Source organism: Anabrus simplex, chromosome 1 (assembly GCF_040414725.1).
Source record: "Anabrus simplex isolate iqAnaSimp1 chromosome 1, ASM4041472v1, whole genome shotgun sequence".
NCBI classification, from domain to species: Eukaryota; Metazoa; Arthropoda; class Insecta; order Orthoptera; family Tettigoniidae; genus Anabrus; species Anabrus simplex.
This window is the reverse complement of record NC_090265.1, coordinates 1,726,279,166-1,726,305,516: the sequence shown is the minus strand read 5'-3', so window position 1 is coordinate 1,726,305,516 and position 26,351 is coordinate 1,726,279,166. Positions and strand designations below refer to the sequence as shown.

Below are 26,351 nucleotides of genomic sequence, written 5' to 3'. Positions count from 1 at the left end.
ACGCCGATAAGGCGATTCGCATACCAAGTTGCCACAGAAGGAGTCAGCTTACCCAAGCCTACTCTGGCACCAGCGGTCTTCATTCCTACACCAGCATCTTCATTGATGGATGATGTGATTCAAGATCTTTGCCACAACGGAATACTCCGAGAACAAGATATATATCTCACGCCCATCCATTCTTTTGGTGGCTAAACCGGATGGTAGCGCCAGGCTTATTCACGATCTGAGTCGATGGACTAAGTTTTATACCATCCCACATTTTTCTTTTGGCGGACCTGCCTCCGCAATCCGTAAGATTCCTCCATTAGCGCAAATGGTAAAATTTGACATGAAGTCACGATTGTCCCAGCTTCCACTCAGGACACCACATCAGAGATTCCACGGTGTTTACTACCGAGGCAAGAAGTATCCATTCACTAGGCTACCGATGGGGCATACGTTGGCCCCGTCTATCATGCAGCGTTGGCGGTAGCAGTTTCCGAGGTGCTACAAGACCAATTCGGAGTCCATAGTGTTTGTCATCTGGATGACTGGCTTCTTTATGGCCCCAGCATCCCAGTGAACTATATCCTATTATATCTCGACTTAGTGTTTGTTATAACTGTGAACACATCTAAATCTATCCTTCAGCCGACTCACAGGATCGTGTTTCTGGGAGCAGTGATAGATACATACTCCCAAACAGTCCAGCTTACAGGTGACGTTCAGACACGCGTGTGCCAACATGTATCTCTCATACCACGTGTTCAAAATTATGAACTCCCACGCATAGCGGGCTACATCTCCTGGGCAGCCTATATTTTGGGATTACCCATGTTTCCTACAAGACATATTCTCACACGAGAATCTTACTGGCCGAGAAGAATATTCAATGAAGACACCTTGGCATCTGTACGCAATATGGGACAGACACACCATATTATTTCCACCTACACAGATGCAACCCATCACAGCAATGCGTATACCAGTCCCGAACTCAACACAGCATGGGCTCAAGCTTTCCTCACATACACGCGAATCAACTGTGACGAGAGAGCAGCAACCATCTACGCAGTGGCTGAAGTTCTTCGGGAAATAGAAGATCGGAACATGATGTGTGATGAACTGAAGATCTACACTGATTCTAATGTAACCCTTTATACTTTGTATACGGGCCGTGGCTTCATGCTATATATGTATACATCTTTACTACCAATGTATTCCTTGATTGTTAATAAAGCTGCACGGAGGGGCATTCGCCTCTCGTGGCTACGGGTCGAATCCCGACGGAATCCTGCTCACGCTCCTTCCCGCGCAGTGCTTGACACTTTACATGCGCTGGCTTGAATCTATTTAAGCCAGCCCGCACGGGAGAGGAGCGCCAGTAGTGTTTCAGACGGAGCGACCGGCAGTCACAACTCTAATGGTTAAAATTAGGTTGTGATCGGAAAAAAAACTAGAGAAGTTCATCATTTCAGTCATTACGCCCCTTATTAAAATGTAATATTAATGGAAATATTAAGGGCATTAGATTTTACACACCAATAGGGTATATCTAAAATTAACGGGCTTCTGATAAATCACCTGCATAAGTCCTACCGTCAGTGGGTAGGGCCCGGCACATCCCACTTTGATGAGTGTAGTGTCAGGCATACGGAAAAACACTGGTTTTAAAGATTAAATACTTTAAAAGACGTATATCTAACTTTGTAATATTGTTCAGGAATATTCCTTATTAACAGGACGTTTCCAAAGGATTCGTCTTCCCCAGCTCTTTAACAGCTCAAAAGGACAATTATCATCTTAGAGAAATGTTTTCCCGTGAATAAAAACCGGAAAATAGCTTCTTCTCTCTAAAACAGCTAATTCATACGCCCCTCGAACCGCCGAACTTTAAATAGCGTAAGAGGTGCGGTGCGGTCGAAGGCTATATGGTTTGTCGTTCATATTAAGGGAGGACGAAGACCTGAGCAAGCACCATCTATCGTAAAATATACGTACTAGCTCGCACCGCTATGCTGTTGCTAAGATGCCTATAACTCATAATAAACTACCTCGTTCATTTGAACGACTTCGTTCATTAAACAAAGTGCAGCGTGAGCTGTTTCCATGTATAGTACAATGAACTACCTCGTTCATTTGAACGACTTCGTTCATTGAACGACGTGCCGCAAGATCTGTTTCCATGAAGACAGCACAAATAAACTACCTCGTTCATTGGGGATGTATCAAGCAAAACTTGTCCGCTAGGCAGCGTAATGGTAATACCCGGTATGCGCTTTCCGCTGCTCGATTGTTTTACGTGAGTCTTCTATGGAGTATTCCTACATTTGTCATCATAGAAACGAAACTTTTGCTTTAAATGCATGAAAATGGAGTTACCATATTCTGCTATTTTTTAACAAGAAGGGAAATGGTATAGGTGCAATGGCGATTGTGGATTTGGAAGCAGAATTAAGGAAAAGGGGGCGGAAAAATATCCGGGGAAAAGTAAGAGTTGATTGCAAGGTAAGGACTAAATGGAGCCACTCCTTCTTCTAGTGTTTTTCTTAATATTGAATATTTTAGGTAAAAACAACATTTTGAAAATATTCCTAATACGGTATTTTTCTCTTCTTTGTAGCTTAGAGAAGTATCTAAGACAAGATATTGGTGTGACAGCAGTGCCAGGGGCTACATCCAGTAGACACTGAACTTCATTTCCCTGAAGCGCATGAGCTTCAGGATCTTGTTTGGGACCGTAAGACAAATATAAAGATTTCAAACTTGGAATTAATGTATTATTTCGTGTTCAGGAAGTCTGAAATTAATGAAGCTCCAGGGTCAAATTATATGCCACTGTGTGATTCAGGGTACCGTACCGCACACGGTGTTATGGCTGTTTTCCTACTTCTATATTTTCTTGCTCTCGGAGTTACTTCCAACGTACCGGTGCCACACCATGAAAATATCAAATCGTCGTCCTTCGCCTAAAATTATTGAAATTAGTCATATTAACTCCTCATAATGTCCTACCTTATTTTAATATTATTTCTTAATTAGTACTAATGAGCTTACTTACCAGTTTCAGTAATGACATAATCTTCAACTGTAAAATGTTTCGAGCAGACCTTGATAATAGGAGTCACCTTGTATTTCGTAGGGCCTGCCTACAAATCGCATGCAACCACTTTTTACGGAAAGGATCCTGCTTAGGAAAGTGATGGTATGAATACGGTCGACCTTGATTTTGGGACAATGGGACACAGCAACTGTCAGGCATCACAATTTTCTTGTTGTCTTCGTTGGCGTAACGATATATTAAATCTTTAACTACATCATTTAACTAGGTAACTTCCATCAAAGACACATACAAACAAATGATGAACGACAAGCGCATACCGGGTACTACTCGTGAGACATCTATCGGTAGTGTTTCAGTACATCCCTTTCGAACGGCAAATAAGCTTGCACACGAATGGTCAATGGCAAGCAGTGTTAATGGTCACGTGACAGCACATCTCTCACACTTCTACCACTGGGAGGAGGAGTTATACAATAGAAAGCTTATCTGTCTCTCCTAGATACCATTTATTCACTTAGGCAGACTGGCGGCGGCATTGCGTAGCTGTTTTCTGTTCGTGCTCATAATAAACTAACTCGTTCATCTGAACAAAGTCCCGCGAGGGCTGTTTCTATAACATCACCTCATGAACTACCTCGTTCATTTGAACGACTTAAGGCTTTGAAAGTAGTGATGGGCGATATTTCACGAACTGTGATTTTTTCACTGATATCAATAAATCACGAGTAACGACTGTTACCTTCTACGCTATCACTGTGATCAGCCGTGATTTCAAGATTTCACTTCAAGTGATCACCGTACGCCCTCTTAACTCCATATACCGAACTAGAATGTTGCTACCTAAACTGTGACTGTGATCGATGTTGTGATCAGTCGTGATATCACGACATGTGCTGCCGCAACGGTATCCACGCGAAGCGATGCGTTCAAGGAAGCAGCATCGCCATGATTACCAACAGTACGGACATTTGATGATTTCATTTTTTAAGGACGTCAACATATCGTTCAGTATATAATGTATTTGTAGGAATTGAGCACATTTCTCCTGAATATATTAACAACTGAAACACTTATAATCCTCGGCATCACTAGCAATATCAGTTTCAGAAAATTGTCACTTGACTCGCAGTGTGGTATTATTTTTAAGCGCGCGTTCAAAAAAATCGTGGTACACGGTACTCTCCTAGAATAGTAACAAACATGTATTTCTCCTGTATTTTGGAATGCCCGGGGGCATATTGTCACTGGAGCTCAGTATTAGGAGGCAATTTGACTGAAATGGCATTTTCTAGAAAAAGGAAGAACAGTGACCTGTAGCAGTCCTTTAAAGAAGTGGATGAAAATTTCACATTATGTAATATGTGCAAACAGAAATTGTCTTAAAAAGAAGTACTTCAAATCTGAATAAACATTTGGAATATAAGCACTTCTCACTTGCTTTGCCAGAAAGCAGTAGTCAACAATCAGCATGTATCTGATGATACAGACCTGGGATTTTAGACTCTAAAAAAATGTTTTAGGCACCTAAAATGGCCTTTTAAACAAGTAAATAGGTTTTTAAAAGAAAATATAGGCACTTCAAATATGCTTTAAAAATAGGCAGAAAATCGACTTTAAAATATGACAATATAGACCTACACTGTAATGTGATATATATTTTTTTGCGTTAAGTACAGTAATGTGGTATAGGCTACCCTCTCTAAATAGGAATAGTTGCAAAATGAAGGCATAATTAAACAGGCGTTTATTACAAACAGCTATGGATTAGGAAACAAAAAAATTTTCATCAGTACTGTACTATAATTATATTAAATGTGTAGTACTGGTATGCATATTTATTTGTGAGGAACATTCCTACTGCACTTTTCAGTCGTAGTTTGCTTTACAGCACATAACAATAATCTTCTCTAAATTTTCCACAGTCAGGCTGCGTCTTTTGTCTGTTAAAACAATTTTAAAGGCAGAAAAAATGTGCTCTACACTCACAGATGTTGGAGGGGCATAGCAAAATTTACCTACATTTTTCAGTTCAATTTCACTAGGTAGGTCTACTTTTCCCCATCCATTACCTGATGTACCTTTCCTGCACTGAATTACCTAGATTCTTCTGCAATACACTAGCCCACCTGTCTTATTTTATCCCTTACTTTACCCCTAGTACTTTGTATAATATTCTCAGCTTCCTCAATTACAAAATATATCTCTTTGAGACTCTACATTTTTTTTCCTATTTTTGTAATGATTGACTGGAAGAAATGAAAAATTTGCCTGAATATATGCAATGTCTCTCCGAACACTGGAATAATCCTTTAGCAGATCTTTGCCCATACGACACACATGCAGAGTTGTCTGTTAAAGGCATATTGTCTATCACAGATGTTCGATATAATTCAGGGCAGCTTCCATTGAGGAACCCCAACGGCTGATGATTGGCTGTGGTGGAAAAGAATAGAGGGGAATTTCTCTCAGAAGATGGCTATTCTTGATGGAAGCTTACAGAACACTCTCTTTGTTGTTGAAATCAGATTATTTACTGCAGGCAACTTGGCCCTAACTATTTCTGTGAGTCTGTGCAAGGTATGGGCCATGCAAGTAACATGAACATTAAAGAAGGGTAGAAAGTTTTAACGAGAGGTAGAGTAGCAATCATGTAGGAAGCAGCATTGGAGACAAGGAGAAGGTCTTTATAATCATCAACAGGATACAACAACTGGAACCCCTTGTTGATGTACACAATGCTTTGCTCTATTTTCTGAAGCTGCTTAGAACAAAGGAGAGCAGTAAATGCCAATTGGGTTCCAGTTTTCCTACTATAAGATTAGCAATGTACCTGCCCACAGAGTTGCTGGTTTTGTCCACATACAACCCTGTCTAAGGACTCCCAAATATCCTCTGTGACTGGCAAAATTACCTCCTATATCTAAGTAGTTTTTCTTTAATGTAGATGTTGAAAGTATGTGTTGTTGGTGTATTTCTGTAAACAAATCTCTGAAAACATGACTATGCACAGAATTCCAGGGGATATTTTCAGCAACTAGGGCTCTAAACATATGAGCATAGAAACTACTGTGGATTGTGGGAGGTATACTTTGTGTGAGCAGAGTCTGTCCAATGTTACTTTTCATGGTTGATTTTGCTTTGTGACTAGCACTATCAGCATGCTCTTGTGAAATCTAAAACACAATAATGTGATGAAAATTACAGACTAAGATAAGGAATAGCTAATGAATAAAATTTGTAATTTTGAATTATTTCATTTAAACCACTATTACTCTAAAGTTAATTAAGAACAAGAACACTCCACGCCTCGAAAGGTCTTGGCTTTCATTTACAGCTGCTGCGCAGCTCTAGGCTTGCAGATATTAGATAGCCGTGTGGTCAGCACGTCACATCCCTCAAGTGTATTGCCGTGCCTCTGAGAGCGCTGCTCATTGTAGCTTCCCAATTGCCCTCACGCAGCTGGGTCAACGCCTTTCCATACCATACATTTTTCTAAATTACTGCCGGTACTGGTATCTAGGGAAAGGTGCACTGGTATCGTTAACCTTACATTAGGTGGCTGAGAATAGTCATTCATCATTATATTTTTCGCTTGTGCCAGATAAATGTGTAAAATTTCATTTCCTAGCACATACCAAATAATCGGTTACAGTATAAAACACGACTGTTACCAATGTTGATCCTATTTTTTTCTTGACATATTGGTTGAACTTCGGCATGTCCACAAAAAAACGAATGTAAATAATAAAATGAATATGTTTGTACGCCTAAAAGTAAATTGGCAATGACCGTGTCTGTAATGCAACCAAAATGTAGGCTGTTTATTAAATGCAAAACCTTAGGTGGCTGATTTTCTTATAAATGTTTACACTGAGTTAGCCTAGTCACAATAACAAGGCATTTTCTTGATCACAAGCTACAAATAACAAGCAGCACGGACGATGCGGTGATTGTGATCACGTCACGACTAAAAATCACTGATATCAGAAAATCACGATATCAAATCACGCTGTGACTCACAAATCACGGTATCGCTCATCACTATTTGAAAGGTATCTAATGAACTAGCTCGAGCAAATGAACTAACTGGACCAATCCCTAAAGTGCGAGAAAAGAGGACGTTGCATATACCACACTGCATCTTTCACCGAACGCCCACTTCACAAACAATGCACCGTGCGTACAAAAAGAAAGAACATTATTAATTAGTACGATTATGGACGAATTATAACGTGAACATTAATGCAAAAGGTAAGAAATGTTTACACAGTGTCCATTATTGATTTCACAGCATCGTTTGGAAGTCTTTGAATGTAACAAAACATTACAACCATTTCCTAGGCCTACATATATAGGTACTCGTAAAAAAATTACGCAAAAATCGCAAAAGTTATTACACCGATGCCATGTTCTTGCTGTTAAGTTCTTCATATGCTACCGAACATTATATTGAGAATCATGTTAAGATGTACAGGAAACGACACGTATTATTAAAAGAAGATGAAAAAGTAAAAATAATATGCGTAATATATTTTACTTACCGGTGTCGATACCTTATCGCGTACAGCTCAAATTCATATCTACACCTTTATACACGCACACCCCAGAGACATAGCCCGCTTCAGTGCCCCTTCGAAATTTCGAATAATTACTTCTAACAAAACGGGTAGAGTGGGTAAGGATGACGATAAGTCGTTCATAGTTCGCTCGCTGCCTGGTGCAAATCTGAACGACTCAAAAAATGACTTAAGGCCACCACGCACAGAAAGCTAAGATAAAGCCTACTAGATACTAGAAGGCCTGGACAGAGGGCCAATATCTTGCATTAAAAGCGGGATAATAGTTTTTCTCTTTTCCACCGGTACGGTAGGTTCGCGTTTATGTTCTGTTGTTTGGCGCGAATTCTATGATTACGTGTGTTACTGCAACATGTTTTATGAGAAGAATAACATATTAAACTTCGTTTTATAAGGAAAGGCCTTATCTAACATGAAATATGAAGAGTTTTGTCGTTTTTTAATTTATTTGGTCTCACGATTTGCAATATATGGATGGTTGTTGAGATGCACTTAACATTTTTTAGTTATGTGCTTCCAAATTACCTTAAAGGTGGTGGTGATTATAGTTTTAAGAGGAAGTACAACTAGGCAACCATCCTCTATATAACACTAATTAGAGAGAGAAACTGGAAGGGACCAGACACTTCGAAAAATGAAAGTATCGGCCAGAGGAAGAAAAGGGCCACAAAGGGCGTGAAAATGAAAGACTCCCTACCCTTCGGAAACCTAATAGCGTTGGGGTCGGCAAAGAACCAGAGTTTGCCAAGGAAGGTCGGATAGGATAGATGAAAGTGAGGAGCCTGGCACAAGTGGAAGAAATGCCAGGACTCAGCTAAGGGCCCCGTGGTTGCCAACCCACGATCTAAATTTCAGAGCCCCTGGGTCCCATTGCCGTCAAGTTTCTCTATCCATTCTGTGGGTTAAGATGGTTTATTGTTGCGTGTCTAACTGCACATCTCACAGCGAAGAAATATACACAAATATAAAATTTCACCTTTTTCCTAAAGTTCCGAGTTTACGGGAGAAATGGAGGCTTGCTATTTCTCGACAGGGTAGCAGAAAAGGATCTCATTGGGCTCCTAATGACAACTCCAGAATACGTAGCTTGCACTTTGTCGAATCAGATTACAGTGTAAGTGCTGTGAGGGGAATTCTGCTCCCCGACAAAGTGCCGACGTAAATTCGCCTTCTTCTTAAATATGTATTAATATTTACAACGCGGGCGTTAAGATATCTCGGAAAATGTAACCTTGTCCGAAAGCTGAAATTCCTCACCGCTCCAAAGTTTAAAGAGACGTTTCAGTGCCGCGACTGTGATCAAGCACACATAACATACGTAATACTTTTAAAGAAAAATCAGGTCTGTTCTTGATACTAATGCAAAGAAAGAGACTAAAGACTGTGATTTATTAAACAAATTCAAGAGCCAGCCTCCGAGCAAAAAAGTGTTGAAATTACAGAAATAGGGATAAATCGTGTTAGTACTTCTATTTAGGCCTATTTCCCTATTCTTTATTCTTGTGTGATAATCAAGTGCTAAATGAAAGAAATATATGAAGTGTACTGTGTTCTAAGTTGTTCATATATTTACATGTGATTCACACCGGGCATAATGATAACAAAATGTATTATTTCGCGTTATTGTATGAATCTTCAATATAAAGATATAGACAGAACATGAGAACAAGAGAACATAAACGCGATCCAAGCGGCAATTGCCTGAACTACTTTGTTCGCCCAGAAATGTGTCGGCCTTTCCAGGCCTTCTATTATAGCGTAGGCAATGGCTAAGCTAAGCTACTTTACGATAAGCAATGCCAAGCTGTGGTGTGCTATAATACGAATAAAAAGCTGAGCAAAACTATGCTAGACAGCAGTTTTATTGTCTCGCTGTTGTAAAGTTTGAGCTGGGAAGACTTAGGAGAAAGGAGACGAGCTGCTCGACTAAGTGGTATGTTCCGAGCTGTCAGTGGAGAGATGGCGTGGGAGGACATCAGTAGACGAATAAGTTTGGATGATGTCTTTAAAAGTAGGAAAGATCACAATCTATATAAATACAAATGAATCGCTAAATGAGTTGCTAAGCACAAAACTCGGGAACGGCTGAACCAATTCGGCTAATTCTTTTTTCAAATATTCGTCGAAGTCCGAGTAAGGTTTTTACGAAGAGAAAACTTGGAAAAAATGCCAGGAAAAACGTAAAAACCCAATTTCTCTTTTTCCGTTCAAACTGTTCGTCTCTCTTTCCTTCTCCCACGTTTGCGCTTAGCGCTGTCCTTCTCTAAACCAGCGCGTTTGCCAAATGTCTGTAAATCTCAATGTTATCGGTTAAAATGGGTGAATATCGGATTATGTACAACATTTCAAGTCGCATTTGATTCCGTTAACAAAAGAAAGGTTTACAAAATAATTGAATGTGAAAATGTTAATACAATGGAATGTTACCTCAAATGCAAAATCTTCAAAATCTGCAAAATCTTAGAATTTATCATGTCACAACTCCTATTTTATACTCACTATATTTGTAATTTTTTCACTGCAGGTAAAGGAACATTTAAGCTCGACGTAGATAAGTTTGTTTCTAAATTTAAATGATAAGAACATGCAGTATTTGCGTTTCTTTTCAGCCATGTTCAGAAATTTTTATGTGCAGGCACGAAAAAGTCAGTCGCTGGCCATCTTCTTTGCTATTGAATTTGCATGGGGGGTCAAAGCGAGGCAAATGGTCTTCAGATATGGAAGTTATTTTTAAAACAAACCCCAAGTTCTTATCTTGCTTAGTTCTCAGCTTGTGACAGGAAGAATGCCCTTGGGTTTTGGTTTCGCGCGTACGGTCCAGACAGGCGTATGCAGTGTCGTGTTTTGTTATAAAGTTGCAGACCTTTGTCTACTCTGATTGTTTTTAAATCGCTTCTCAACAAACAAGTTCATCGATTTCTTTGGTTGATTGGTTTATTTTGTGTGTGCTTCCATATACAGTATACTCATTTCAAGACTCATGCCGGCTATAAGACGCGGGCGGAACAACTTCGGTCGAGGAACACGAAATGCTACATGCCAAGCAAATTTTCAGTCAATCGGACTGCACAACAACGTGAAGAGCGAAATGAAACGGAAAGGATTCGGATATCACAAATCCGTGCAGCGCGTCGTTCAGCTAATAATCTTCCAAATTTGAATCGAGCTGCTTTCAGTTACCATGTTTCAATTTACTACAGTGCCTAACAATGCGTTGCTATTGGTTCTATGAACTCAGTTTGCCAAAACTGTAAGACATTGAAATACAAAAATGAACCCGCTGGATGTGTTGCGCAAATAGCAAAGTGAAATTAGTGCCATTGATTCCACCACCAGATCCATTGTACTCATTGGTTTCAGGAACAGGAACAGATTTCACATTTCCTTACAAATATCCAAAAATATAACAACTGCTTTCAAATGACTCCATTGGTGCAACAAATAATGTACTTCGGGACAATTTCATACCAACATTCAAGGTAACATATAACAAACAGACTTATCCCCCATTTTTCTTTCTTTTCAACTATTCTAACGGGGAAGCGTAAAGGAGAAGATGTTTTGATACCACGCATCCGTATGATTACGATTGACATACCATTTGAATTTAAACGAATGCAGTTTCAAGTGCGGCTTTCTTTTGCTATGACCATAAATAAATCTCAGGGGCAGTCATTGAGTGTTTGCGGCATTAATCTTGAAAACCCATGTTTCTCGCATGGCCAATTGTATGTTGCCTGTTCCCGTATTGGAAAACCATCAATCTTGTTTGTTTACGCGCCAGGTAATCAAACAAACAAAAATACAATGAAAAATATCTTCGTAGTGTTGATTGGAATCAGTGTTTTCTATGATAGTTATTCCCTACGAAGAAAAAGGAGTAAGTTTTGCCACATTATATTCACGCCATCAACTTACCAAATTACTTGATTTTCAACGGGGGATAATTATGGCTGGTGAGGGTTTTGAAGACCTGCTGAACAGTTCCGATCTACCTTAAAGTCAATCAGGGTTATTTCATTGTAGTGATACGCTGTGACCTATTTGAGCATTTCCTTATTCACAATCAGCATATTAAAATTGCAGGTAATGAAAACATGTTTTTCCAGTAGTTTGTTACTAAATTTTGGTAGCAGTAGAAAATTAACTCATTTGATGTTGATGATTTAGTCATTTGCATTATTCTGACTTTTGCGTGCAGTACAGATTGCATTTTTGCTATTTTTTGCTATTTGCTTTACGTCACACAGACACAGATAGGTCATATGGCGACGAAGGGATAGGAAAGTCCTTGGAATAGGAAGGAAGCGGCCGCGGCCTTAATTACTGTACAGCCCCAGCATTTGTCTGGAGTGGAAATGGGAAACCACAGAAAACCATATTTAGGGCTGCCGACAGTGGGGTTCGAACCCACAATCTCCCGGATGCAAGCTCACAGCCACGCACCCCTAACCGCACGGCCAGCTCATCCTGTACAAACTGAATTTGAGTTCTATCCATTGTCATCTATTTTTGACAGAACGACGTCTGTCGGGTCAGCTAGTATGAAGATAAAGTTGGAATTCAAGAGGACAAATTGGGGCAAATATTCGTTTATAGGAAGGAGAGTTAGGGATTGGAATTGACGCTGAGGCGTCATATTTGTTCGATTTCCCCTCCCGCCTAACGTTTTCGATTTGGGCTAATTCCCATTGAAATTTGTGTTTTACAACTTAATTTGCCTCAAAGTATTTAGATTCCTCTTCCTTGCTACTTCAAGTTTTAATTTTTCACTACTACTCCGTGTTAGCGCTCAAGTCTGGGCGATGATCTTATCAAAAGAAAGCACCCTCTATGTACTGACATCTACGTGGAGTGCTTGAACTACGATGCTCCACCTACTAACCAATTAGAGCTCCCCTCGGAGAGAACGATTCTTTGTTGATTCTTTCTCAGCGGGAGTGCGGCATTCTTGGTGTTGTGAGTAGTTGAATATGGACGCGTGTTCCATATATCTCATGTAAGAGAAGATTTCGCCTAGTGCGATGGACTACGGCTGAAGTAAACTGTGAGAGGGCTCCTTCTCACGCGCCCTCAATATGTTTTTGGAGATATCTTGAACTTGGGAGCGTCACCAAGCTGTATATCACTGATATTTCTTCATCATGAGTTGTAAGTAGTAAAATGGCGCTATCGCGTCATCTCCAATTATGGATTTCCGTCCGCTTCTTCGTGTACTGGAGCTTCTTTTAGTATGGAACTATTTTAAACATTAACTGGAAAATTTTTGTGTGTGGGACTCTAAATAGCATTGTACGTTCTCAACTCGGCTAAAAATATTTATAATAATTATTAAACAAGTACATAATTCGGGTTCGTTGTAACTGAGGTGTTCATGTCTTGGAGCGTGTACTGTAGTGCACTTATACTTGGGGTGAAGATAAATTATTAAATTATTTCCTAATTACATTGAACATTTGTAAAATTATGTAATACTTTGTTTTGAAATGCTATCAAACCACCCCATTGGGTAAGGGTTGGACCATATGAGTTCTGACCAAGAGGAAGGATATTTTATTTAAGTTTACTCTGTTCTTATTTTGGATTTTCTGGGATCCTCCTTGTTTCTTTCGCGTTGAATTATGCTTTTCTCCTTGTTGTGCGGGCTTGGTTTCCGTGGTTACCTTGTTTACGCTTGGATACATGGCCTTCATTGCTATGACGACCGGTAATAATTGGATTGTTTAAAAAAGAAACGGAAGATGGCTAGATTTTTTCCTGCTTATCTCTGAGTTTTCTAACTCGCGTGGCATTTCAATTTAATTGTATTGTTTCCCCTTGCTTTAATGTAATGTTGAAACTGTATTTGAGGTATTTAATTTTATTTTCCATTTATTGCTACCTGTATGAAAAGTCATTCTGATTACTCTATCTGAACTGTAGAAAATTCTTCCTGTTGGATGGAACTCCGTGGTTAAAGTTGCATATTTTAAAGTATTATGATAAACAAATAATTATCTCAAATATCCTACTTGCTCTATGATACTGAGGCCTCCTAGACTTTATTTAACCTTATGATTGGTCGACCATGTTTGGTAATGTTAACTACTATTTAATAATTTATCTTAATTTATTTTTGGTCTATGATTTCACCTTCCTGCGTTGACGTTTTCGCTGTTTTTAATTTTCAATTTAATTTCTTTTGAAATAAAACACATTTATTTTCCTTCAATTAAAACAGGTTGTTTTTCTTTTAAAAAGTAGTATCTTGATACCCGTATTTTTAATACTTACCACGGTTTTCTAAGACACCCTTCATCATTACAGGTAAGTCCTCTTCTTGTTCTTGTTAATGATGTTTTGTGGGTGTATGGTTACGCTTCCTGTTTGTGTTATTTTAACTAGCTCATTGGTGTTCCAGCTAGTTATTTCTTTTTCTCTTTGTTTATTTACTGCCGTGATCGTAGTTTGTTTTGGGTGATCTACGTTACGGGACAGTAATGTGGTAGCAGAGCGTGGTTATTTGTTTCGTGTACCATTGGCTCGTAGCTACCCGTAGGTTGTTTGCATCCTTTCTTGACTTTTATTTTTGCCTGGTATCAAATACTAGTTAATTGAAAGAAGGACATGGTGTTAAACTGGTGTAATATGCCCTTGTAAAAGAAGTGCAACTATCTTATTTAATCCTGAAATTGATTTGTTACATGTATCTTTCGTGATGGCCCGACCGGTAATCTCTCCTCATCATCTTTGCCAGTCTGAGTTGCTGTATGAACTCGCTGTTCGTGGATTAGAACCTGTGGGTACTATTTCATAGTGTGCCACTTTGCTTTCTGCTCATCTACAGGTGCCAATTAATTTATCTCATCTTGATGTCTCGAAGATTGGTGAGTCCTTGAATCTAATTAATGGGTCTTCAAGTGAAATTACAATTATTAAGAATGAGTTTACTGAAACGCCACCTACTAAGTCTCAAGTCAATCGTCTCAAGGCTACGGTGTACCACATTTCTGGGCGCATCCAGGATCTCCTCGCCTTGAAACCCAATGCGGAACTTATTAGTGAATGTACTAGACTTTTGACTCTAGCTTCTAGTGTGTCAGCTGATCTTGATTTGATGATTGCAAGTAGGGAAACGGAGAATCTGTCAGTTACGGGTAGGACAACTGTCCCCAATAATAACGCAAATAATAGTGTAAATCAAATTTTGTCTCCTCCATCTCATCAAGGTGCATGTTGCGTAACTAACCCTGTACTAGAAACTATTTTATCCCGATTAAGTGGTTCATCTCATTATTCTTTGAAAGAGCTGTTTCACGGTGTAAAAAATTTCTCCGTTATCTCTATCGAGGAGTGTCTTAGATTTTTAAGATTCCTTGTGGAAATGACAGAGTCTACTAACGTATATTCTGTGGAGGATTTAGGCATGTTTCGTGCCTTATTCTCTCATTGCGAGGGAATTTTGAAAAAGGAGATTTCTGAAGCGATTTCGCAGAATCTCAGTATTAGCCAATTTCACGGGTTAGTTCTTGAAAAGTTTTATTCCTTCTTTAGCTCTTCAGAGTCTTATTCCGCAACATTGCTTTAGACCTCAGTACCTGCATGAAAACGTATTAGCTTACATTCTAGATTTGAAATTCTTTCTTAAGGTATTCAGTATTTCGGTCCCTGAAGAGGAAATGGTGGCTCGAATCCTAAAAGGAATATCTCCTTCTTACAGGTCCTATCTTTCCCTTATGAAGTTCCCCTCTACCTTTATTGAATTAGAGTCTGTGTTCTTTCGCAGAGGATGTGAAGCATGGAGACCAATCCCGATCCGTACACTTTCCTCCTCCCTCTACCAATCCTAATTGTTCTGGTTATGCTAAAGTACCCTGTAGTGTAAACTTAAAAAAAGTTTTGTGTGTGGCTCTGCCGAGCATCTTAAGAATTCATGTGCTTCTAATGGCCGTAAACATGATGTTTGTTGTTACCTTTGTGGCTCTAAGCAACATAGTAAAAATGTCTGCCCTAATTCTCTTCAAAACTTCATAAATGACTAAAAACTAATAATAGGTCTTGTAAATTTCAACATTCTGGGAATCTAGGTAATTTTGATGAGGTTATTTGCCCTCTTAAGTGCAAGAAAATATGTGGTAATGTTGTTTCTCAAGGTACCTTCACTAGTGTTGAAGTGAACAATGAACTATTAATTGCATTAATAGATTCTGGAAGCGTTGTGAACTTAATCAATTCGGCATGGTATTCTAAACTGAAGAGTGCTTGTAAATTACCTGCATTACAACCTGTTGAGGTAAAATGTGTCACTGCTAATGGTAATAATATGGAAGTTCTTGGGGCTGCTAAGGTGAAATTGAGGATAGGAAATTTTACTTGGGAAATCTCGTGTCTTGTAGTACCTAACCTATCGTGTAATATGATTTTAGGAACTGGGTTCTTGTCCAAGACGGGATTAGTTCTTGACCTACAGGACAAAATATTCTTCTTTAAATTTTCCCCCACCTGTAGATTTAATTTGATTGATGGCCCTAGGGGTACCTTTAATGTTTCTTGTGCACCTGGGTCGGTACCTGATGAAATGAGTGTATTGATGACCTAATACTTGATCATTTTAGTAAAGAAAAAGCTGAGAAAATCCGTGCCCTCTGTAGGGAATTTCCTGAAGTATTCACCAGTAAGTTAGGTGTAACTGATGTTCTTGAATATGATATTGAACCAACTGATATTAAACCTGTCAGATCTCCTCCGTATAGGCTCTCTCCCCTGCGTATGCTTGAACTGAAAATGATTATAGAGAAAATGCTTGATGAAGGGGTCATCCGACCTTCTACCTCACCATACACCTCTCCTGTTTTCCTGGTTCCCAAGCCCTCTGGTGGTTTTCGCGCTGTGGTGGACTATAGGAATCTGAACCTGAAGGTGGTCCTTCAGTCTATCCCGTTACCTGACCTGCACACCTGCTTTGGGTGGTTTTCTGGGGCAAAAACTGTACTGGAACTTAACCAGGCCTACTACTAAATTCCTCTATCTAAGCGGTCAATACCTCTTACTGCCTTCATCACTGACTGGAATTTGTATGAATTTCTCCGGCTTCCTTTTGGTTTGAACTCTGGTGCTGGAGTTCTCATTCGTTTGCTCGATTCTATCCTCTCTGATATTAAATTTAAATGCGTTTTTAACTACCTCGATGATGTCATCTATTCGGAAACCTTTGAAGAACATGTGACCCATGTACGGCCAGTTCTTGAACGCCTGAGGAAAGCTGGCCTCGCCGTTAAGCTGTCTAACGTAGCCTTCGCCACACCAAGTATCTCCTTTCTTGGACATGTGGTGTCATCAAATGGAGTTTCCATTCATCAATCCAGGACACAGGCCATTCGTGAATTTCAACCTCCTAGAGACGTCAAAGGCATTGCCCGTTTTGTGGGAATGGATAACTTTTTCAGAGAATTTATTCCTAATTTCGCTGAGGTAGCTGCTCCTCTCAATTATTTAAGGCGGAAAGATGAGAAGTTCTTCTGGGGTCCTCCCCAACAAGAAACTTTTGAGAAATTGAAACTCGCTCTGTCACACGCTCCTGTTTTGGCAATACTTGATTTTTCAAAATGTTTTACAGTTCAGACAGATGCTTCTGGTAAGGCTATTGCTGGCGTACTCCTACAAGAGTACGCGGATGGACGCAGACCTGTTGCATATGTCTCCCGCATCCTAACTGATCTTGAGAGCAAATACTCTATTTACGAGTTGGAATGCCTTGCTGTCCTGTTCGCCCTCGAAAAGTTTCGGCCCTTTGTTGAACATGTGAATTTTGACCTCGAGACGGATAATCAGGCTCTATCATGGGTCTTGAACCAGCCAAAAGAACTGGAAGGATTACTCGATGGGCACTTAGAATTTCTGCCTTTAACTTCCAAGTTAAACATATCAGAGGTGCGGATAATATCATCGCCGATAGTCTAAGCAGAATGTTTAATGGGGAACTTTGTCCTATTGTAAACCTAATGTTGAAAATTTAGATGAAGGTAATATTGTTGGAGTTAGTGTCATCCTTTCCGATCTACCTTTACTTTACCATGAATTCGAAGGTCATCAGAAGTCTGACCCTGAATTAAATGAGATCATTAACAAAATTAATAATGGAACTCTAGTAAAGCCTTACTCTCTAGTCAAAGATGTCCTGTGTAGTAAAGGTCGCGGAGACCATTGTTTCAAAATTATTTTTCCCAAGGTACTAGTACCGATTATCTTCAAGTATTATCATTACTGTCCAATTGGAGGTCATTTAGGGACGTTTAAATCTAGGCAGAAAATTAGGCAGTTTTTCATTTGGAAAAGGATGGACAGTGATATCCGAAACATGGTTAAATATTGCAAAATTTGTGCCATCAGTAAACCTAGTCTGAACAACCGTGTGGGTTTGTTATCATCCTCACAAGCCTCTCGCCCAATGGAGCGATTATTCATCGACTACGTGGGACCAATGGTTCGATCTTCTCTGGGGAACACCCATATTTTTGTGTGTGTTAACGCGTTCTCACGGTTTACCTGGATTATTCCCATTAGGTCTACCACTTCTCGGACTAATATTAACTGTCTAAATTCTATCTTTGCATCTTTTGGCCCTTCCAACTTCCTTGTTTCAGATAATGCCAGTGCGTTCACGAGTCATCTGTTTAAGAAATACCTTTTTGAGTTGTGCATCTCTCATGTTACAACAACCCCATAGTATCCGAACCCATCATATGCCGAGAGAGTAAATAGAAATTTGAAGTCTGCATTGATCGCCTATCTTCACAATAATCAGTCAAAGTGGGACTCCTGTCTGCATTGGTTAGCTCATGCATTCAACTCTGCTATCCATGAATCTCATGATAAAACGCCCATGTCTCTTATGTTTTCTTATACTCCATATTCCCCAATGTCAAATGTGCTTGGTATTGAACTGTTGCCTGATCTGTCTAAACCCCATGATGTTCGGAAGGTTTGAGATGAAGAAAAAAATCTGTCTGTCTCATATGAGAAAGCCAAGAAAAGGTATAATGTTGGTAGGAAATCAACAAGGTTCAAGGCTGGCGATACAGTCTTCATTAAATGTTACCCCATCAGTAAAGCTGTTAATAAATTTTCTGCCAAGCTAGCGCCTAGGTATCAAGGTCCTTGCACCGTATTGCAATTTCTGTCCCCGGTATCCATGTTAGTGAGTGATCCGGTTACTAAAATAATTACGCGTGTCCATCTGTTTCAAATTAAGCCTGGTTAATGTACAGTACAATCCCCCTATTTCCCTTCCTTAAGGATACTGCTTGGTGAGGCACCTGGGTGTTGAAATCGAAATGCGACTGAGAACTACATTTCAGTGAGCTAATTGAAATTTTACCACCTTATTGTTTAATGTAATTGTACTTCGCGATATTCATTTCGGTTCATGTTTCTGGGATTTTTGACCCTAGGTCTCATATGTTTCTATCTGTTTTTGGCAACTGTAATGATTTTCGGTGTGAGCACGGTGGTTTTGTGGTGTGTGGAATTTATCACATGACTGTTTCTTGGCAGTTTGTTACTATCAATAATATATCTGACCTGTACACCTTATGTCTTAGCTTGTCTGGGTTTAAACCTTTATTTCTCATGCCAAGTCTACTTTGGTTGTGAGTTGAATTTGATAGTGAATATTGCGAGTCTGCCATACGTCATTTTTCTGCTCATGCTGTTGTATAGCAAATATTTTATGACCATGTTCCGTTGATATGTATTTTACCTCCTGTGCAGGGTGTTCATTTTCTTATAGTCACCTAAACTATTGCTTGTCTGATTTTGATTTCTTCTCCTGGGTGATTTTTTCTAAAATTAAAAGCAAAAAGGGTGACTGTGTATTAACTAAATAGGTGGTGGATTTAAACATGGATTATTATCAGTTCATATCTTTGGCGTGCTTCTGGTTTTATAAACTTATCCTTATTTATTTCTTGAAAATATTTCTTGCTCTGTTTCTTAATTCACCCCTTGTAGCATTAATTTGTCTAATTGTTGGGTTTTACATCTAGTTCTGTATATTATTTGGGGCCTAATATCGGTCTTCAATTATTACTGTTTCTATGTACCGTATGTTTTCGAAAATTTAACACTACTACTTGTTGCTGATCAGTCGCTGCAATTCTTTAGTCTAGGTCAAAATCTTTGGGGCGGTCGTTAGTTATTGGGGAAGTCTGTTAATCTGTGTTGGAGTTGGTGGACTGTTTGCTTCGTGCATGGATCCTAGATCTTTACGGTTCTCCCCTCTCTAACTACTGGTTTCTGAGCCTCTTCATATCCGATGGTTGTATAGCCCTCTTCGTAATTGTTCTGGCGACTGATGGTAGTATGCCTATCGTAAGTAATCTCCGTCTTTTCCTTACATGACTTGTAGTATTCCTAATGTCGAAAATATTAACCCATTTCATTGTGAAATTTTATCTTGTTTTAAAACTACTCTTCTACTATTGGTGGTATTAGGTTGTCCATTATTATACTCACGGATCTTGTGGTATTTGATTTCACGCACTACTATAATTACTATGCTGCTAAAATATTTACTCGAAACTAGTAAACTTCTTGTGTATCTTATCGTTCTGTGCGAGTTGCAGATTGTATGTTGGGAAGTTGTCAGTGACCATCTTACATCTGTTGACATTATGTTGAGTAGTGAAGTTTCAGCATGGATTAATTACATGAGAAGTTTATCTTCTTTTGCCTTTGGTTTTGTAGTCCTGGATTTGGTGATGGTGAGTTATTGCACCATGAATTTGTTAAGTTGCTGTGTGGCATGTTGTGGTGGAGTGTCTTTGTCGTTTTGACTCTTGGTGTGTGTTAACATTTCTTCTATGGGGTTTCTGTGAGTCAATATTAGTTGTGTTATTGCACTCTGGTGGGTGTTTAAGCACCTTTGATTGAACCATTTGTGCCTTAGTGAAGATGGAAGTTAATAATGTAGCATGTGTCTGCAACTCGTGTAGTACGTTATGATCTTGGCGAATGTAAATTGTGTTTACCCGCAAAACCTAATGCTCTGATGTCATTCTTGTTTCCATCTATGATATTGTAATGTTCAAATTAGTTAAACCTACCTACTTTGGTGTTTTTCCTTCTGCGAATTTTCTAATATTCGAGGATATTGATCATTTTTCTTCTTACCGTTCTGCGTCCTGGTTGGTTGAGCATGTGATTGTCTACCAATGAGCTATCGCTTATGGAGTCATCCTGCTAATTGATTTTGTGATCTCTTAGAGCAGTTAATTCATTCTTCTACATGTTATCAGGCGAATTCTTACCACCCACATCGTTACCTACTATGTATATTTAATATTCCCACTCTCCTGTTTGTGGGGAAGTGGTCCTGTTTTGCTTCTGTGCAACAGTGTGTATCTGCGGATGTCACATATTTTTAAAACCGCGTTGTGGCGAGGTCCTTAGGGACAATCAGTAATGTGCCATGTTGGTTTATTGCTCCGTCACGCTCCCAGTAGTCATCTAATTGATGTATTTCATTACCTTTCTTGTCTTAATTGGGTGTACTATTGTGGAAGATATGTTTCAGTTTTTTGTCTTGCAATGTGGGTTGCTTATATGACTCCGGAGTTATGTGTCCTCCTGAAGCCTTATCCATCTATTCCTATATGGTACTTACATTCCTGTTAGTTTATTTCTTGCTTTGCGTGCCTCCGTGGAATGATTGCCGATGGCAAACTGTTGCGCTCCCTACACCTGATAGTACTAGAGGTCTCCAAATCATTCTGCCTGGGGTTTTCTTTGCTTGGAAAGACGGTTACCATTAACTCGTTTATTGCTTCTCAAAGCTTGTGCTCTGGTCGGTAGTGCTCTGTTGGGTGTGTTCATATTTGAAAAGTCCCTCTTTGCTGGGTTATGTGAGGTCAGTTATCTGCGATTTCGATCCTGTATTGCTTAATTATTTAATTAATAATTTTGGTTGAATTATGGTGGTTACCTAAAAATAAATGGAATGATTGGCTCACTCATCTGTGGATCTCAGTCTGTTTGATTTAAAAAAATGTTCACACTTTCCTTGGACAGCTTGCTTGCATTGATGTAAGATGTTTGATTGGAGAAATGTATCTTGGTATATTGTTTTAGTTTTGGGTATTTACCTTATTGTGAGGTAAGAGCATGTGAATTAGTTATTCTTCTTGTGGCTCCCTCTATCTGTGGGAAACCTTGGTGGACGTTACGTCCATTCTTCTTATTCATCTCCATCGTTTAAATTTGGTGAATTGTATTATTAATACATTGAGGTATTACTGTAATATTGATATATGTGTTCCACCTTTGGTGTGTGGTGGGTTAACCTTACCTTGGCCTGTGCCTATCTATTATGTATGGCAATTTTGTGATTTTCTGTGCTGTTATTTGGTGCTGGTAAATGATTTCATTCGAGGCTAGGCTTGTTGGTCTAGTTTGTTTTCTAGTGTAATTTAGGTTGGTGGTATGCTCTAGACCTGGGTCTATTGACAATATTTCTAGATTATATTTGAATTATGTGAATCATATTTTGACTTTGGTTATTGTGAAAAAGCCTTTCACAAATCTTGAGGTTCCTTTTTCTTTTCCCATGCTTTGCTCGCGGTAACTTCGTATTGTCGGGCATTTAATCTGATTATCGAAAGGATGTAAATGCTGCATTTCTTAAATCCTGTAACCCGAAAACTAATACTTACTATGAAATGGTAATTTCAAGGTATTGTTGAATGTAGAGCCGAGAGAGATTGCTAGGTAAAGTTAATTGTAGAAAGGAAACACTGTGTATGAGTAGCGTATTATCTTTAACGAACTCTATAGTAGGAAACAATCTTCAACGAGTAATCATCTTCGTGTGTACTTTTGCACCAAATTGCTAAACTAAAACTGGTACCAACTAAGTTTGAAGATGTAATTTGAATTAAACTGTGTTCTACGAACTTCTTCGAACCAATTGTGTTTGTGATGGTCCATTTCCTAAAAGAAACTGTGGCGTGTAAACTATTGAAACATTGTGCGTAGAAACTGAAAATTTAGTGAAAATTGGGGAATTCCATGTTTACTAAAAGTAATGACGTTGAACATGAACTAAAATTGTACTAGTTCTAGTCTGCCACCCTATACCTAATAGCCTTACATGCTGGATACTTCGGAGGTTGGACTTGGTGATTGTGGTCGCTTTGATTTGGACTATGACAAAAATTTAGTTTACTTCTGACACTATGCCGCGCATATGTATATCCATAAGCTGAGCATCGCGGAGGGAGACTAACGCCAAGGCGTCATATTTGTTCGATTTCCCCTCCCGCCTAACGTTTTCGATCTGGGCTAATTCCCATTGAAATTTGTGTTTTACAACTTAATTTGCCTCAAAGTATTTAGATTCCTCTTCCTTGCTACTTCAAGTTTTAATTTTTCACTACTACTCCGTGTTAGCGCTCAACTCTGCGCGATGATCTTATCAAAAGAAAGCACCCTGTATGTACTGACATTACGCGGAGTGCTCGAACTACGATGCTCCACCTACTAACCAATTAGAGCTCTCCTCGGAGAGAACGCATCTTTGTTGATTCTTGTTCAGCGCGAGTGCGGCATTTTTCGTGTTGTGAGTGGTTGAAGATGGACGCGTGTTCCATGTATCTCATGTACGAGAAGATTTCGCCTAGTGCGACGGACTACGGCTGAAGTAAACGGTGAGAGGGCTCCTTCTCACGCGCCCTCAATATGTTTTTGGAGATATCTTGAACTTGGGAGCGTCACCAGGCTGTATATCACTGATATTTCTTCATCATGAGTTGTAAGTAGTAAAATGGCGCTAACGCGTCATCTCCAATTATGGATTTCCTTCCGCTTCTTCGTGTACTGGAGCTTCTTTTAGTGTGGAACTATTTTAAACATTAACTGGAATATTTTTGTGTGTGGGACTCTAACTAGCATTGTACGATCTCAACTCGGCTAAAAATATTTATAATAATTATTAAACAAGTACATAATTCGGGTTCGTTGTAACTGAGGTGTTCATGTCTTGGAGCGTGTACTGTAGTGCACTTATACTTGGGGTGAAGATAAATTATTAAATTATTTCCTAATTACATTGAACATTTGTAAAATTATGTAATACTTTGTTTTGAAATGATATCAAACCACCCCATTAGGTAAGGGTTGGACCATATGAGTTCTGACCAAGAGGAAGGATATTTTATTTAAGTTTACTCTGTTCTTATTTTGGATTTTCTGGGATCCTCCTTGTTTCTTTCGCGTTGAATTATGCTTTTCTCCTTGTTGTGCGGGCTTGGTTTCCGTGGTTACCTTGTTTACGATTGGATACATGGCCTTCATTGCTATGACGACCGGTAATAATTGTTTAAAAAAGAAACGGAAGATGGCTAGATTTTTTTCCTGCTGATCTCTGAGTTTTCTAACTCGCGTGGCATTTCAATTTAATTGTATTGTTTCCCCTTGCTTTAATGTAATGTTGAAACTGTATTTGAGGTATTTAATTTTATTTTCCATTTATTGCTACCTGTATGAAAAGTCATTCTGATTACTCTATCTGAACTGTGGAAAATTCTTCCTGTTCGATGGAACTCCGTGGTTAAAGTTGCATATTTTAAAGTATTATTATAACCAAATAATTATCTCAAATATCCTACTTGCTCTAGTATACTGAGGCCTCCTAGATTTTATTTAACCTTATGATTGGTCGACCATGTTTGGTAATGTTAACTACTATTTAATAGTTTTACCTTAATTTATTTTTGGTCCATGATTTCACCTTCCTGCGTTGACGTTTACCCTGTTTTTAATTTTCAATTTAATGTCTTTTGAAATAAACCATATTTATTTTCCTTTAATTAAAACAGGTTGTTTTTCTTTTAAAAAGTAATATCTTGATACCCGTATTTTTAATACGTACCACGGTTTTCTAAGACACCCTTCATCATTACAGGTAAGTCCTCTTCTTGTTCTTGTCAATGATGTTCTGTGGGTGTATGGTTACGCTTCCTGTTTGTGTTATTTTAACTAGCTCATTGGTGTTCCAGCTAGTTATTTCTTTTTCTCCTTGTATATTTGCTGCCGTGATCGTAGTATGTTTTGGGTGATCTAAATTACGGGACAGGAATAACTTACCAAGGGAGATGTTCAATAAATTTCCAATTTCTTTGCAATCATTTAAGAAAAGGTTAGGAAAATAACAGTAGGAAATCTGCTACCTGGGCGACTGTCCTAAATGCAGATCAGTAGTGATTGTAGTGACTGATTGATAAATAATCAATTACTCAGTGGCGTATGCTGGGATTAAGACGTGGGCTACAAGTAGACTTAGGTTATCCCTATTCCATCGTTGGTTTAGTGAACGTCCAGCCTTCAGCGTTTTGAGCTGCAGCAAGTAGCCTACGGAGGCCTGTTATCTTGTGAAGGCTGCTTCACAAGCTACTGCCAATGTTCAAACCCCTGATCACTGGAGGTGGTAGCCTAAGGTTTAGCAAATTATAGTCGGGTTTTGTGGCTAAATGGAAAGAATGCTTGCCTTTGGTCTGATGGCGCCGGATCAATTTTCAGAATCAACCCCTCATACTGTTAATTCCCCTGGCTTCGGGTCTGGTTGTTTATGACGTCTTCGCCATTCGTTTTATCATCATTAGGACACCACCAAGCCTATACAGATGCCATGCATCAACATCTTCATCATCATCATCATCATCATTATTATTATTATTATTATTATTAAATACAAATGCTGAATTTTACAGGTGTCGTACCCATCGTTCACTGGTTTCTTAGATTCCTCGAGATATCAGCGGTGGTGTCCGATCCATGATCGCGGGTTCGAATCCAACCAACAAAGAGAACCTAAAATATTGCATTCCATTTTAGCAGACCTACCTACAAAAACAAAACTATATTACTCCTATAACAGCAGCCCTGCAGTGTCCTCCTACAAGGATGTAGAAGTAAACGGAAGTGAAATACCAGCACTCTGTTGTCTATATGATTACGTCAGAAGTATGAGGTGTGGAAGTACATAGATGAAAAACGCATGGTTGACTGTTAGCAGTGGCGATCTGAAGGACCGAAGCCTACCACACCTATTTCCACTGGTCCCCGTTCCGATCCGATACACAGCAGCAAGCCGCTCGGGACGAGTAGAGGGCAGAGGGACAAGAGTCTGGGCTGCGATATCATTCTCCGATGCCTTGCTCTCAGATACACGTGCGGTGTTTTTTCTTACTGCTTTCAAGTTTTGTAAATGGAACACTGTGTCAGATGCTTACATTATAATGTGCTTTAGACTTCCATCATTCTCAATTGAGGTTTGGGCTTCACCGATAGCCTTGGTAGCAGTCAATATACGCCACTGCAATTATTCTAGCTACATTACTGCTCGGTGGCATGATTTTTTTTTTTCGAAGGGGTTCGACAGTCTGAGATTGTGTAGGTGTGGGGGCGGACCGAACAGATGATGAATCAGATATATGTGATAAGGAGTGTAGGTCATCACATTCCGGATGCCACTCCGGTTCACCGTCTCAATCTCTACATACTGCCTGCTTTGTGCCGCGAGAATTGCGTTTACAGCGACATTGTAGATGGCAGCACTTACCGCACCCAGAGCACATGATGGTTTAATAGGATTTGGTCAGTAACACCAATATAAAATGAAAAATAATCCTTAACTTGTTGCTAATTGAGAAGATAATTCACATACAGAAAATAACATTTCACATTTGAGCTTGGCT

At 39.2% G+C, this 26,351-nt stretch overlaps 1 protein-coding gene across 2 annotated transcripts in view; it reads right to left on the bottom strand.

Annotated features, from left to right (window-relative positions):
• Window positions 1-26,351, bottom strand: part of LOC136882341 (zinc finger protein 501) — a 165,351-nt gene that overhangs the window by 52,453 nt on the left and 86,547 nt on the right. Inside the window, exon 1 of one of the 2 annotated variants that reach the window (XM_067154945.2) lies at window positions 7,588-7,757. The exons of the other annotated variant lie outside the window; for it this stretch is intronic. The gene's annotated coding sequence lies outside the window, so the exon portion shown is untranslated. Of the gene's footprint in view, window positions 1-7,587; window positions 7,758-26,351 lie in introns of those variants that run through there. 2 annotated transcript variants of the gene reach the window in all.